Genomic DNA, 14,592 nt, shown 5'->3' on the forward strand with positions numbered 1-14,592 from the left:
TTATCTATAGGCAAGGCAATAGAGGTAAAAAGAACTAAAATAAGCCACTTAAGATCACAAACTAGTAAGCAGATGACCTGGGTGTTTGAACACAAGCAGTCTGGCTGCAGAATAGTGCCAGCCCTTAACCACTATGCTTCATTACCATTCAAGTTCTAGCATATGCAAAGCAAACCACAGAGAGAGCCTAGCTCAGGCCCAAGGACTTCACCAGTTATTACAAAACCTTGCAGAGCAACCAGTGGCCTCTGGAGCTCAGTGTTGAACACTTTGCTTGTGTGCCCTTAGTAGGCTATTCACTGATCTGAACTTTGCTGCTTAAAGTAATAGATCTTTAAAGATCAACCCAGTCTTTGTGAAAAAAGCTGTTAATATAATATTGAGAGAGCTTTCTTTTCAGTGATGCACCCATTGAAGAAGACACTATCCTTAGTTACATTTAAAATGTATAATCTCTTTTAGGCTTATATATACAGATCCTGTATATTAAAACAGACTGATGTGTGCATCTTTCTCTTTTTTCTGAGTGGTATTATTTTAAAGTACTATATGTCTTAAATTGTGTTTTTCGATGTTAAAGATTGTCTTTAAGTGGAAACATAGAAATTCTATAATGGGCCGGGCGCAGTGGCTCATGCTCGGATTATATTGTGCTTAGGTGCCACTGGATACATGGTTGAAGGTTTAGAGAAAATTGTTCACAATCTGTAATCCCAGTACTTTGGGAGGCCAAGGCGGGAGGATCACGAGGTCAGGAGTTCAAGACCAGCCTGGCCAACATGGTGAAATCCCATCTCTACTAAAATACAAAAATTAGCTGGCATAGTGGTGGGTGCCTGTAATCCTAGCTACTCAGGAGTCTGGGGCAGAATAGTTGTTTGAACCTGGGAGGTGGAGGTTGCAGTGAGTTGAGGTTATGCCACTGCACTCCAGCCTGAGAGACAGGGCAAGACTCCGTCTCAAACAAACAAACAAACAAATAAAAAAAAGAAATTCTATAATAAGTCCACTCAGGCTATGCCTAGAATTGGCAGTTCTATCATTTGGCTTTTCATGTTTGTTTGCCTTTTCATGTTAGTTTGTTTTAATGAATTCAATTTCATAAACTCTTATGTGGTCCAGTAGGATGATATTTTAGACATAGACTGAGTTTACTGACTTCAACATCTGTTTTTAGAAATGTCAGTACTTCTCACCTTTAGTTGGAAACTGCCAAGTTTTACCCCTAGAATGAGGTACACTTTGAGCAGTTAAGGTGAAGATTTTACCAGGCCCTCTTAAATGTTCATACCTTTTATGCCTTCCTGAACAGAGCTCTGGGGATAGAGCAATGTGGTCTTGGCTATTAAAGATAGTGGACCAGGAACACCTGGTCACAATAAATATAGGCTCCTTCTTTCAGCCTTCTCTGTGGTCTTAAAATGAACCTACAAATTTAAAAATGTGTCATTTCCAGGATTATGATAATCCTAGGTAATCAGACATTTTCACAAGCTCTACATTGTCAACCTGATACTTGCTTATTTAAAAAGCCATATTCAAACAAGATTGAATTGTGTTAACTATACGGTTTCCTGAATTCGGTTCATCCCAACACCAAAAAGACTTAAAAATCAAGAATATTTACTAGTTATCTAATTATAAAATCATAAAAGCAAATTACTTTATTGAATGTTATTTTAAGAAATTGTCCACTACTCTGAAAGCAGGCAAATTCTTGGAGAGTAGAAATAAATTAGGGCAAAGTCCAAATATCTGTGGGCTTCAGTGAGTCTAAAATCTTCTTTCCAAATAATAACATTTATTGGTGTGTTTCTAATTTATAAAAGTTATTCATGCTTATTTTAGAAAACTTGGAGGAAAAAGGAAGGAAACAAAACCATTTTCAATCTCACTCATGCCTGAAATCTTGTCATCCAAGAAAAAAGGAATCGTGTGTATTCTGTTGAGGGTCCTTTTTCAAAGTGGCTGCATTATTGAATTTAATACGCATTTGAATTTAAAATACAAATAAGAATATCTGATAATAGCACCAGTTGCAATGACTCTATTCTATAGCTTCTAATGGTAGGACACTTCAATTTAAGATACAGTTTTCCTTATTTACTTTTTAAAAGTTACTTTTTCCAATTATGAAAGTTACATTTTAACTATGGAAAATTTGAAGAGCATGGGGAAAAAAAAATCACACAATCATCCTTACATCTTCTCAGGACAAGCACTAATATTGATCTATTTTTATCCAGCCCTAAAGCTTTTCTTTTTTACTTCAGCAGGTGCTTTTGCAGAAATAGGTTGCTCAGGTCCTCTTAGAAAGGCAGGCAGATTTTGCAATGTCAGATCCTGGGCCAGGATTTGACAGACTATCACTGTGTCAGGAAACAGTTTCCAACAACTGTGCTCTCTGGGCAGGACTGTGGGTGGAGTGTATAGGAAGGCAACTGAAAATGATCTGTGACATGCAAGCAAATTCAAATATGTTAGGAGCTGAGTGATCTATCTATCTACAGCTCATACTTGCTACTGGTGCTTCTTTGTTTGAGATAAGTGTCATCTTGTCCTCATTCCAGCTTGTGCTTCAACACAATGTGGTTTTCATTAGCCAATCAGCTTGTGAAAATAACCAATCCAGCCTAGTAGAATCAGGCACATAGTAGGTCCTATAGAAATGTGTATTGTGCTCAACCAAAGGAAACTAAACTTAGAATCTGGATGGCAGTCTTACTGAAGAATATCAAATTGTTTTGTAGAAAGACCTATAATTGACCTTAGTGAAAAAAGATAGATCTTTTAAACAAATGTGGACATAATTTGATATGCACTGAATGAGGTGCTGATTATGCCACTGGAAAAGGAGAAAATGGAGGAAAATGTGAAAGCCAGAAAGAGTTATTCATTCAGCAAAGCACTATGCTTATCTCAGTATATATACGTCTGCACCTGTGTACCTGTAAATAAAATATTTTATAAAACTGTCTTGGGCTGTGGTGCTGATGAGCTTACTTTTAGAGAAAAAATAAGAACTGAAAACGCCAAACTATAGAGAATGTCAGATGCCAAGAAATATGCTCAAGGAATAGAAAACCATAATGAGAAAAATGTTACATTTATATATCAGCAGAAATCTTATTTTTGCTCTCATGAATTTTGAAGTTGCATTGATTTGATTCAACTAATTTCATTAACATCTAATTTCTGCTTAGGACTTTTAATGACATGCAAATGACTTACCTGAAATGAAGGCCAGCTACCCACGTTTGGAGAATTTTCTTTTTCATTCCTTGGGAAATTCCTTTAATGTCTGCAAAGTATTGGCTGTAGATACTGTCGACTAAGCACAGAAAATCAAATCAGTGAACATTCTTCTGGTTCAGCAGGTGCTCTTTATCATCTCTGAGGTCTCAAGACTCAGAGGGTCTACATTTCTGAAACGGTGACCTAGGGACCACTTATGTCAGAGTAACCTGGGTACTGACTTCAGGCAAAATCTGCTTGATAGCATGGAATTCCTGGGCCTCACTGCAAATCAGCTAGAGGAGAATATTTAGGTATGAGGCACCAGAAATCTGGGTGATGTTTATGTACACTAAAAATTGAAAACTGGTATAGAATACATGTGAGGAGATATTTGTTTAAATATCTCCTAAATTATGTAAATCCAGAAGAGAGAAGGGATGGAGTACACTGGATCTTTCACCAAAGACAGTCACTTACTCTTTAGTCTTAAAATTAGTTTGAACACACTAAGAGACAGATTACAAAACACCCACAAGCAGAGGGTGAACTGATATTCAACGGAAGAGAAAACTAGGAGATTTACTTCTCCAATGAATGACCCTGTTTTTTGATCATTTCAATAATAATGATCAATGCCATTTTTTGATTACTATTTTGTGTTCAGCCCTTTCCACGTACAACTGTAGGGGATCTTACTTGATCTTCTCAATAACTCAGTGAGGCTGATGCATCTAAATAAAGATTATGAGGCCACTGAGGTTCAGAGAGATTAGATAATTTGGACTAGGTCTCCCTGCTCGTAAATTGAAGAGCTGGAATCTCTTTAACTGTAGAACCTGAGATCTTAGCCCCCAAAGTGCAGTGCATTCATGACTTTTATAAACCACAGCTTTGGGTGCACCTCCTAGGGAAAGAACTTTAACTGAAATGTTTTGTTCCCGTCTTCTCTGCCTTTCTTGAATAATCTACCTTGAGCGGTTGGTGTCATACAACATTTTGGGACCTAGTAGACTTGTCAAAACCACAAGCAGAAAGAACTCTATACTGGCTGTTGTCATTTTCCATTGCTTTCCGGATTCAGGGCTTCACCATTCTTTCTAATTATGATAAAGGGCAAGATGTAAATGCTGACTGTGAATAGAGAGATAGTGCTAAGTCAAAAAAAACAAAACAAAACAAAAAACAAACAAACTTGTAAGAGTGCTGATAATGTTCTGTGTCATGGTCTAGGTGCTGCTTACATGGATAGATTCAGTTTGTGAGTAAAGTGTATACTCATGAAATACGCACTATTCTGTTTATATATTACACATAAATAAAAAATTTAAAAATAAACACAATCTGTAGTCTTATTTTGAGTTATGTAATTTAGCTGCTGAAACTCACCACCTCTGGCCATCTTCCACTGGCTCCAGCTCTCCCTTTCATTACCAAATCAACAAACAGTTTTCTGGTGAGAAAATGGTAAGGTAATTGTTCCAACAACTGCAAATATAAGTATTTGTTAGACCAAAGACTTACAGTGGAAGTTAACCCTGGTGAAGGAAATGGGCTGCTTCCCTGTTAAATTCTTTTCATCTCTTGGTTTCAATAATCTTAAAAGTTTTGCACATTTTTCTATTATGTTAACACATTGTGTACTGAGTGGGCAGACCTGAGGCATCTTGAATGTGCTTTAAAATTTTTGGCTTAAGTAACCCACAAAACTCCCACATTCCTTAGTTTTGCCTGTATTGAGAATCAGCAGTTACTTATAAGTTTTAATAAGTTTCACATGTTTTGTAGTGAAACTGTGTTTGGTTAATTCCAATCTTTAATTAGGAGCCTCTGGATCGGTGTATACCAGACACAGGGATGTTATTAGTGTGAACTGAAAGCTATGTGTGTTCCTCCATAACAGATCAAAACAAACCTTGTGTGCTCTGACAGCATTAAACCCCACTGAGACCTGACCGGGATATGGTTTTCAGTTGTAAAAGAAAATTGTAATTCCCAAGTCCTTGCCAGATGTTGTACCCCAATATCTCAGCTTCATTACATCCACTCCAGAGTAGGTGGTGAGATGAGGGTTAGCTGAAAGGGGGCTGGGATGGTTTTTAAGAATCATTTAAACATTAGAGTCATTGAAAATATTTAAAGTGGGAAAATTGGTGCATCTTGTTTTTTTGAACCTTTTAATTAAAAAAAAAAACTTTTGGGATGGCAAATTTTGAGGAATATAAACAGTACTTTCCAGTTTAGAAGATAGCTTTGAAATCCTCATATATAAGGTAAATTTTATTGACAATGTTAAGTCAAGAAGAAAATTTTCATCTGCAAAATATAAAACAATGCTAAGATAAAATAATTGGAAATGAGAAAACTTATATGAAAACACAGATTAGGGAGCTCGTGTCTGTTTCAAGAAGCAAATGAAAGAATCCTAACATTTTTCTAATCTCAAACCTGTGCTACACTGTGGATGCTACCAAGTGCAAAATTGCAAAAACTTTTATTAACTTGACCAAGACAAAAAGAGCTAATGCATTTTAAAGAACTAGTTTGATTGGCAGTGGCCTCTGAAGTGTGGAAAGGTATCAGATAAAGTTCAAATGCTAATGTAAATGGGATATTTACAACTGGTTCATGTGGTTATGTCAGGATGTTGAGATTCTACCTATCGTGGAGTTTAACACATGATTCGTGAACTCCTAGACTCCTTGGCAATTTTCATGCTCTTTCCCAGATCATTCTGTTATATGACTCTAGGAAAACGTACGTTTTATACCTTACATTTCTCTTTTCTGAAACTATTAGATTTCTGAATGTTTTCTTCGATTAAACAATTGGTCTTATTCTAGCACTTATTTCAATATAACTTTAATAAAATTTCACAGTAATATATAATGCAGATGGTAAAATATAGTAGTAGCTTTCACCTTATAGGCAAATCATATTGTATCTGGTTGCAACTATAAAAAGTTATCCCTGAAGGAATGCCATAGTAAGAGTTTTTCCCCCTCAATGGGATTTTATGTAATAAAGATCAATGTTAAATCTTGGTGATTTAAAATTTAAATCATATATATATATATATATATTCTCTATAAAGAAGTAGCTACAGAAAGCAACTCCATGGGTAATCTGGTTATGAACATAATTTGACACTAAATTTCCTGTTGACTAATTTGAAAGATACCACTATGTTTCTTTGTTTTTAGAATCCCTGAATTGCCTGTCACTGATGAAAAAGCAACATTTTAAAATGTGGTGGAAGGGTGTTGTTTTTTAAATACACTCCCCTCTCTCTCTTCACGCATTTTGAACTTGTGAGGAAGCAAATAATCACATGCTGAATTTGAGAAAGAGTGTTTTCTTGCATCAACACCAGAAGCAAAGATTTTTTTTTTTTAAAACAGGCTTTAAGGATCCCCAGTGCTAATTCTTGTGTGTGAACTAAGCAATAAAACCACACAGGCAAACTTGAACTAGGCTCTGAGGTTGGAGAATAAATTTAAACCTTCTTTGGAATTTTTCCTTTTGACTTGTTTTATTCTCCAGATACAAACCACAGAAGTGGAATTTGTTGCTCTTCATGCTATGTATAAATTGTTGTTGGCACCGACTTTTTGAATGATATCTTCTAAACATCTTTCAGAGGGATAGAGTTTTTTACTCTTTCCTCTCCATTTTAAATTTAAAAATTTCAACTTCAAGAATTAACAAGATTCAAAAGTCTCTTCCTGGTTCATTACCTTTTCAGAGTTTTCATTAACAATTCATTTTGGAAAATGTATCCGTTTTTAGATTAAAACAGGTAGATAATGAGTTACTAGTTTTATTTGCTTTGTTTTCTTATAGTGAAAAAGATTTAAAATCATTATCTGTAATTCTAAACTATCTCCAGCCCTTGAAAGGCTATTAAATACACAAAACTAAGAAAAATATATTTTTGATAATCAATATTAATATTTTATAAGGACTATAAATATGTGATTCTTTTGGTATTTATTGTTAGGCTAATGAATGGTTTTAATTGCTGCTAAATTTTTATAAAATTAAAATTGAGAAGCATTTTAATTCAAATTATTATTTTATTAACACAAAGTAGTAGTGCCTCCTTACTTGTGGAGTGCGTATGTATGTGTTTTGAAAGACAAACCTCCCATCACGTCTTCCTACTGCTTTGCAGTACAGAGTGGTGGTAAAGTTGTAACAGCAGAGGAGTAGGTCCTGACTTCTGCTCTTCATCCTGCCTCATGCTAGCTGTATGACTTTAGGTAAGTCCCTTCATTTATTTAAGTCTCAATTTACTCAGCTCTAGAATAGAAGAGTTAATAAACACCTGCCTCAAATGTTGTTGTTAGTGACTACACATCTTGTACATTGTAAAATGATGTGTTACTATGTTACCAACCAGGGATAAGCATCTGCAGTAAGTAGTTGTCCTGTTAGCAAATGTATTTCCTAAGACAATGGAAAGATAGTGGTTAAGTGGTAAGCCTTTGGCAATAGATATTCCAGAGTTCAAAACCTGGTTCTGTGTATCAGCTCTAACACACTTTGACAAATTTCTTTATCTCTCTGACTCTCAGAATCCTTACCTGTAAAAAGGGATTATTGAAATTACCCTGAAGGCTTACTAAAAGGATTAAATGAGATAATATATACATTGGGCATTTAGTATGTGCCTGATAGTAATTGCTCAATATATGGTAACATATTATTATGATTTTGTCTTTGTCAACAGTAATCAGTCTTAAGTTCCCCTTGAGTAATTATACTCACTACTTGTTTTAAAAATGATGTATCAAGCATTTATATCTGTGTCTATGCAGATGAAACAACTCAATAAATACCTGCTGGGTGAATATATGACTTTCATCAATGTGGATTTTTAAAAAATGTAATTTATTACCCAGCAAATGCTGAACATTTAAAAAATATTTTCAAAGAGGCTGGGCATGATGGCTCGTGTCTGTAATCTTAACACTTTGGGAGGCCAAGACAGGAAGATTGCTTGAGGCCAAGAGTTTGAGACCAGCCCGGGTAACATAGGGAGGTCCTGTCCCTACAAAAAAAGTTTGAAAAATTAATTGAGCATGATGGTCCATGCCTGTAGTTCCAGCTACTCAGGAGGCTGAGATGGGAGGATTGCTTGAGCCCAGGAGGTCGAGACTGCAGTGAGCTGTGATCATACTGCTGCACTCCAGTCTGAGTGACAGAGAGAGAGAGAGAGAGAGAGAGAGAGAGAGAGAGAGAGACACACACACACACACACACACAGAGAGACTGTGTCTCAAACAAAACAAAACACACATAGGATAGTTATCAATCAAGGCATATCTACATAAGCTGCCAATGATTATTTCACCACAAAACTTCAAACAAAGACATGTTTATAACTGTTCTTTGTTCAAGGACTTTAGCCTAAGATAGTTCTTTAGCCACAACATAATTATCTTTACACAATACTTTCCCTTGCAAATAATTTCAAAACAGCAGACTGCTTGCTGTAGAGACTTCTCTTACTGCTCAAGAAACTCATCAGAACAGTAGCCATTCAACAATTGTGAAGACTATTTAAAAATGCTTTTCACCAAAAAACACTGTAAAGAAATATTTTGAAAGTAATATTAATTTTCCATGAAATAAAACACACGTGTCAATTGTGAGATAGATCACACTAAAAACTAAAGGTCCACAGATTATTTCCAAATTTTATTGCACGCCTCTGTTGTACCTTTTATCACCACAAGAACTAACAGCAGGTGAAGGAGTAGAATTGCACAACCACTGTGTGCATAAATGCTAACAAACAGTGAAACAGCCAAAGGATAAACACCAGAAAGAAGAGGTATCAGAGATGTGGCTAGTAGACATATTAAGCAACTATACCCTGGAATGTTGATGATAACGTATTGCTTAAGGAGGCTCTTCCATGAGTCTGACAAAGGTGACACCAACACTGTATTGCTGTTTATCTGGTCTTACGCACTGATGGAGCTCAAGGTCTTTTTTCCACGTGCTTGAGAAGTTGGAAGCAGACACTACCATTTTTTTGGCAGAGGAAGAAGGGAAGACAGGCAAGAAGTTAAAGGTATCTCAGTGTTCGCAGGTTACAGCAGAAGATGCTAGCAGCAGATTTCGTTAGCTGAAGCAGTGTGGTGTCGACGCAGGCTGCTGTGCAAAGCCCCCTGTAGACGCTGCCCCACTTTTAGACCTTCTCAGGAGGTTTTCTCTTGATGGGTATATCCCCAGGAGACTCCCAAATCATGCCATTTTGCTTCTCCTTTTGCCTGGAAAAGTCCTCATCCTCTTCTCACCTTGGGGACCTTCTGTTCTTTCAGAGCTGCTCAAACATCACTTCCTCCATAAACCCCTCCTTCACCCAGCACACCTCTGTGCACCCCCTCGTGTTAGTTAGTATGGCTGGTTTCCAGGCGCTGGTCACAAATTGTACGTGTGTCAACCAGCATTCGCCTCACTGTATTGCATTCAGAGGTTTACATGTCTTTCTTCCATGATACTACTGGGCAGGGCTCATGCTGGATTCCTTTTTATATGTTCACCATACAGAATAGAACTTGGCAGAGAGGAAGCCCAAATTTAACATAAAATAATTGAATATAAACGGAAAGTAAGAAGTCTTTATTTGCATCTTGATGATTTAATTGTTTTATAAGAAAGCTTAAGAACATGGCCTTTTAGGAAATGCTAAACCTGAATATTGATTGAGAGATTAAAAAATTAATTTTTAAATGAAAAGTACTAATTATAATGGCATTATTATTAGGTGCCTCTTGAAGAAAAATTCAGGATTCCAAAAGTTAAAGAAATATGGGGCTAAGCAACATTAAAAATAACATATTTAAACTCTAGGTTTTACCAGAGCCTAGTATATATGTGTATTTTGTTTTCTTACCTGAATGCTAAATTCTTTGAGGGGAAGGAGATTTTTACTTCTATTTTCCAACAAGTAGGCACAGTGCTTGATACATTGTTAATGTTCAGCAAATGTCTACTTGACATCACACACACACACACACACACAGACACACACACACACACACACACACACACACTTCACTACCGTACACCACACATCCTGAGAATCATCAGGAAGCCTAGCATTATTTTTGGCTAGGGTTCACATGAAAAGACATCAGCTTTTCATTGAACACTACCAATATATAGTTAATTCATGAATAAGAGAACTGTCATGGTCTGTGAATGATTTAAGGGTGCTCCCAAATTCCTGGAAGCCCAGTGACTACAATTAGAGAAACACAACCTCAAGGGTATTTTTCCAATATGGAGCTTACATTTGCTTTTATGTTTACAGTTTTAGAAATGCTATAGCTGTGACTGTACCCAAAAACTAATGCCATGTGAATTTGCCTCTAGTTTCATGAATGATTGCAGATGTGAGAACTTCTCCAGAAAAACCTGCTTTCTCTATTTGGGTGAGGAAAAGAGAGAGAAAATACAAGAATTCTCCTGTGTAGTACTGACTTCCTCTGTGGCCCCAGAGAAGCCATTTGAACTTTCTTCTTTAGTTCCTCCAGCTGTAAAATGGAACTAATAATGACTAATAATGCATTTCACAAGGTAAGAGTGAAGATTAAAATAGTCAGTGTTTCAAGGTGGTAAGCCCCAAGTATGAAATATATGTATAATGTTAAACTCTGACTAATGTTTTTCTATTAGATTGGGTTTTCAAATCCCCTAACTTCATTTAAATACCCAAGTCAAATGACTTGCAAGAAAGGTGCCATATTTCTACTTTAATAATTCAATTTTTTTTTTTTGACAGAGAAGTTTCTGGGAAACAATAGCATTTGGCATTAAGATAAACAATGTAAATTCTTACCCCATCTATACTGCAACTGTAGGCAATCCACACAATTTCTTTGCTCTTCTTTTTCCTTTCAGGCCGAAAAGCAAGGTATCCGTGCCCGACTCTTACAGAGTTGTGAAAAGTAAAGAGGTTAACATATGGCGAATGCTTTAAACTCTGTAGTGAAGATGCCAGAGAATAGTATTGTACAGATGGGAAAACTGAGTCCCAGAGACACAAACAGGCTTGCCTTAAATCATGTGACAAGTGAGTATCAGGAAAAACACTCAATACTCTGGATTATAACCAGCTATTTTGGCCTTATGGCTTCCTAAAGAAACAATACCTATAGAAGCAGAGTTTTCCCTTCCCACTTTCATGAGAGTCGGCTTTCTTTCACCTGTTGAGATAGATTTTGCTTCCTTCTAAAACTGAAGTGCATTTTTTTTTTTTTTTTTTGCTGAGTTTTCTCTCTGCCTGCAGGATAGAAGAGGAGGTGGCTAGAACTTGTTGCCAAGGAAAAGAGCCTGATTAGGGTGTCCAATTGAAGACTTCTTATTGGCTGCCAAGAACACTGTTATACGGCTTGTAGAAATAAATCAAAGTCTCGAGAGGAGGCCAGAAAGTCAAAGAAGTGCTGTTAAATCTTGAGTCCTGTATGATGCCGACGAAATAAAGGGAAAATATAGGGTGTAAATTGAGTTGTAATTCCAGCCAAGTCAATGCAGTCAGTTGTGATGGCCAAACAACAGATGCATGAAGGCTTTAAAGGATGCAAAATGTTACAGACTCTGGCTGCTACCCAAACACCCTTGCCGCTGAAATCAAAGAGTCCAATATTCTTGCAGAGACAATGTCTTAAAGACAAAGCAGCAGACTCTCTTGGCTAAAAGGGTTTGCAATGGATATATTGCCAGTAATCTTAAACCCACTCAGCAGAGACTGAGCAGGCTTGGGAAGCAAACAGGTTTTGTAGAATGACGAATTTTGTATAATGCCTAACATATTCTTGGCACTCAATGGCCTCATTATTATTCCTTTGAGTATTAGTTATGTAGCACAACAGTATATGAACACAGGACTCCCTGGGTGGGGAAGAAAAGAAACTGGCATGATATCTTCAAGTCTTCCCTGCTGGTTCCACTTCTGGGGGTCTGGGCTGAAAGGACAGGGAAAGGCAAGAAATAACACCTGATATCTTTTTAGTGCTCATTATTCCCCAGCCCTGTGCTAAATTTATATGCAATATCTCTTTTTTGTTGTTTTGTTTTGAGACAGTGTCTACCTCTGTTGCCCAGGTTGGAGTGCAGTGGCATGATCTTGGCTCACTGCAAACTCCGCCTCCAGATTCAAGTGATTCTCATGCCTCAGTCTCCCGAGTAGCTGGGATTATAGATGTGAGCCACCACACCTGGCCTATGTGTATTATCTCATTTAACCAACACAGTTATTCTATGAGGCTTGTAAGCTATATTTTTTAAGATGAGAAAATAGGCTCAGATAATGTGAAAGCTAGCATAGTCACAAAGAGCTTGTGCTCTGTGGCCAAACTTTGTGGGTTTGAATCCCAGGTCCTCCACTTCTGAGCTGTGAGACATTGGGCAAGTGATTAATTGCTGTCTCGTGTATAAAATTGTGTGAAAATAGTACTTATCATCATTGTGATAGTTAACTAAATTAATAGACTCAAAGCCTTGAGAAGAGTACCCAGCACATAGTAAGTACTTGATAAATTACTTGGTGATTGCCAACCAAGGTTATAAACATAATTAAAAATAGTGTAGTGGCAGAGCTGGGCCTAGAACTCAGGTCTCTTTGAAGCCAGTGACTTTTCCATCACCCTTTCACTCTACTGCCTGTATAAGGAAAAGAGAGAGGATGTGACTGGGAAAGGTAGAAGCAACGTTCTGGAGCAATTTCTAGCTGCTCAGCAATAGGAGAGCACCAGAAAGAGAATTTCTTCCACACTCCACCCCTGGCCCATTCTCACCGTCACTGACTGTATTAATTTTTATTGTTTCCAATTGCTGTCACTGAGAGCCAAAAATAAGAGTAGCACAATAGTACATCCTTACTTTTGTGCTGCCTTGTTAATGCTGTCTGTTAGCGGTGTATCCTCCCTACCGATCCTTGCCTGTCCTTTGCATCCAATGCTTATTGCCAAAAAGAGAAAAGAAAGATGGTTTTCCTGATGTTTCTCATGATCAAATAGCTTCAGGGGGAAATATCATCAATTCTATTCAGGGTTTTAAAGGCATGGGCATTTAGATGTTGAAAGGGCACTGTCTAATGCAATTTTCTTGACATAACCCTTTGGACTTGGCTTCAGTTTTGATGAAACCCACAGGAAAGCTCTCATCAGCGGCTTGGACAGACAGCACTTCCCTCACAGCCCTGCCGGATCGTCTGCACAGGGAGTGGAGGATGAATCACGTCCTCGGATGCTTGCAGCTACCAGCGGTGCTTTGGTGGCAGCAAAGTCCAAGACCCTCTATAAGACCCCAAGTAAGTTGGAGGTCCCACATCTGTTACAGAGGGAGTTGTAAAACTGATGCTACCAGTTTAGAGGATTCAGGCAGTTATTAAAATTTTTATTTTAATAATGATTTAATTTTTTAAAACTCAGGACTATAAGAAAATGTTCACATGAATGTAATCAGAGGGTTTTCAAGTTTTAATGCAGCAAAGTCAGATGTAATCAGTCCTGCTGTCAGGCTTCGGCTGAGATCACATCCTCTTTGATTCCAGCATGGGCTAAGAAACAACCTTATGGGAGTGTGGCTGTTAAATGTTGTAGCAGGCAGGGGACTGCCCAGCAGTTGTTGGAATGTCTTTCCTGGGGCCAGAAGCATCTTGTTGTTCTGCTGCAGAGGGACACCACTTTGCCTCAGACACCCAGGCTAAAGACACAGCAAAGACCTCCCACCTGTTGGGTAGGAAACCTGGACTTAAAGGTTTGAGTTGCCAAAGGGATGCCAATTCAGACACACTGTGATTGTTTCTGTATCACATCCCAGCCTCCATAATGGGTGGGTAATGCTTTAATTTTCTGGAAGAGGATACATTCAAATAGTGACCTCCTCAAGGACCTTCTTTGTTCAGCCAATAGTCAGTTGTACTATCTAGTCTTCATTGTGCTTTTCGCAACAGTATAGATTGGATATAAATTAATATGTGTTAATGATACAGAAGATAGAAATTATTTAGGCAGATAGTGAGGGCAGGAGAGTCCTTGGGGAGGCTTCCCTTTTAACAACAAGCACCCCCCAAATCATTTCTTTTCTAACAAAGAGCAGCCTGAAAAATCAAGCTGTGGACACAGATAAGCAAGCTGGAAACTTGCATGGGTAAATGCCAGCAGCTGTGCCAATAGAAAAGGGCTACCTGAAAGCCAGGTATGTTCAACATGGAGGCTCCATCTTCCCTTTTCTTTGTCATCACATGTACAGTACAGAACCAGGCAACATGACACTGACCAGGTAGATGCATCATAAAAGATTAGGGTGGGATGGCAAGATTCTTTGTGCACTATGCAA

Source organism: Sapajus apella, unplaced genomic scaffold, assembly GCF_009761245.1.
Source record: "Sapajus apella isolate SASKATOON/1434 unplaced genomic scaffold, GSC_monkey_1.0 scaffold2, whole genome shotgun sequence".
In the NCBI taxonomy this organism is placed as follows: Eukaryota; Metazoa; Chordata; class Mammalia; order Primates; family Cebidae; genus Sapajus; species Sapajus apella.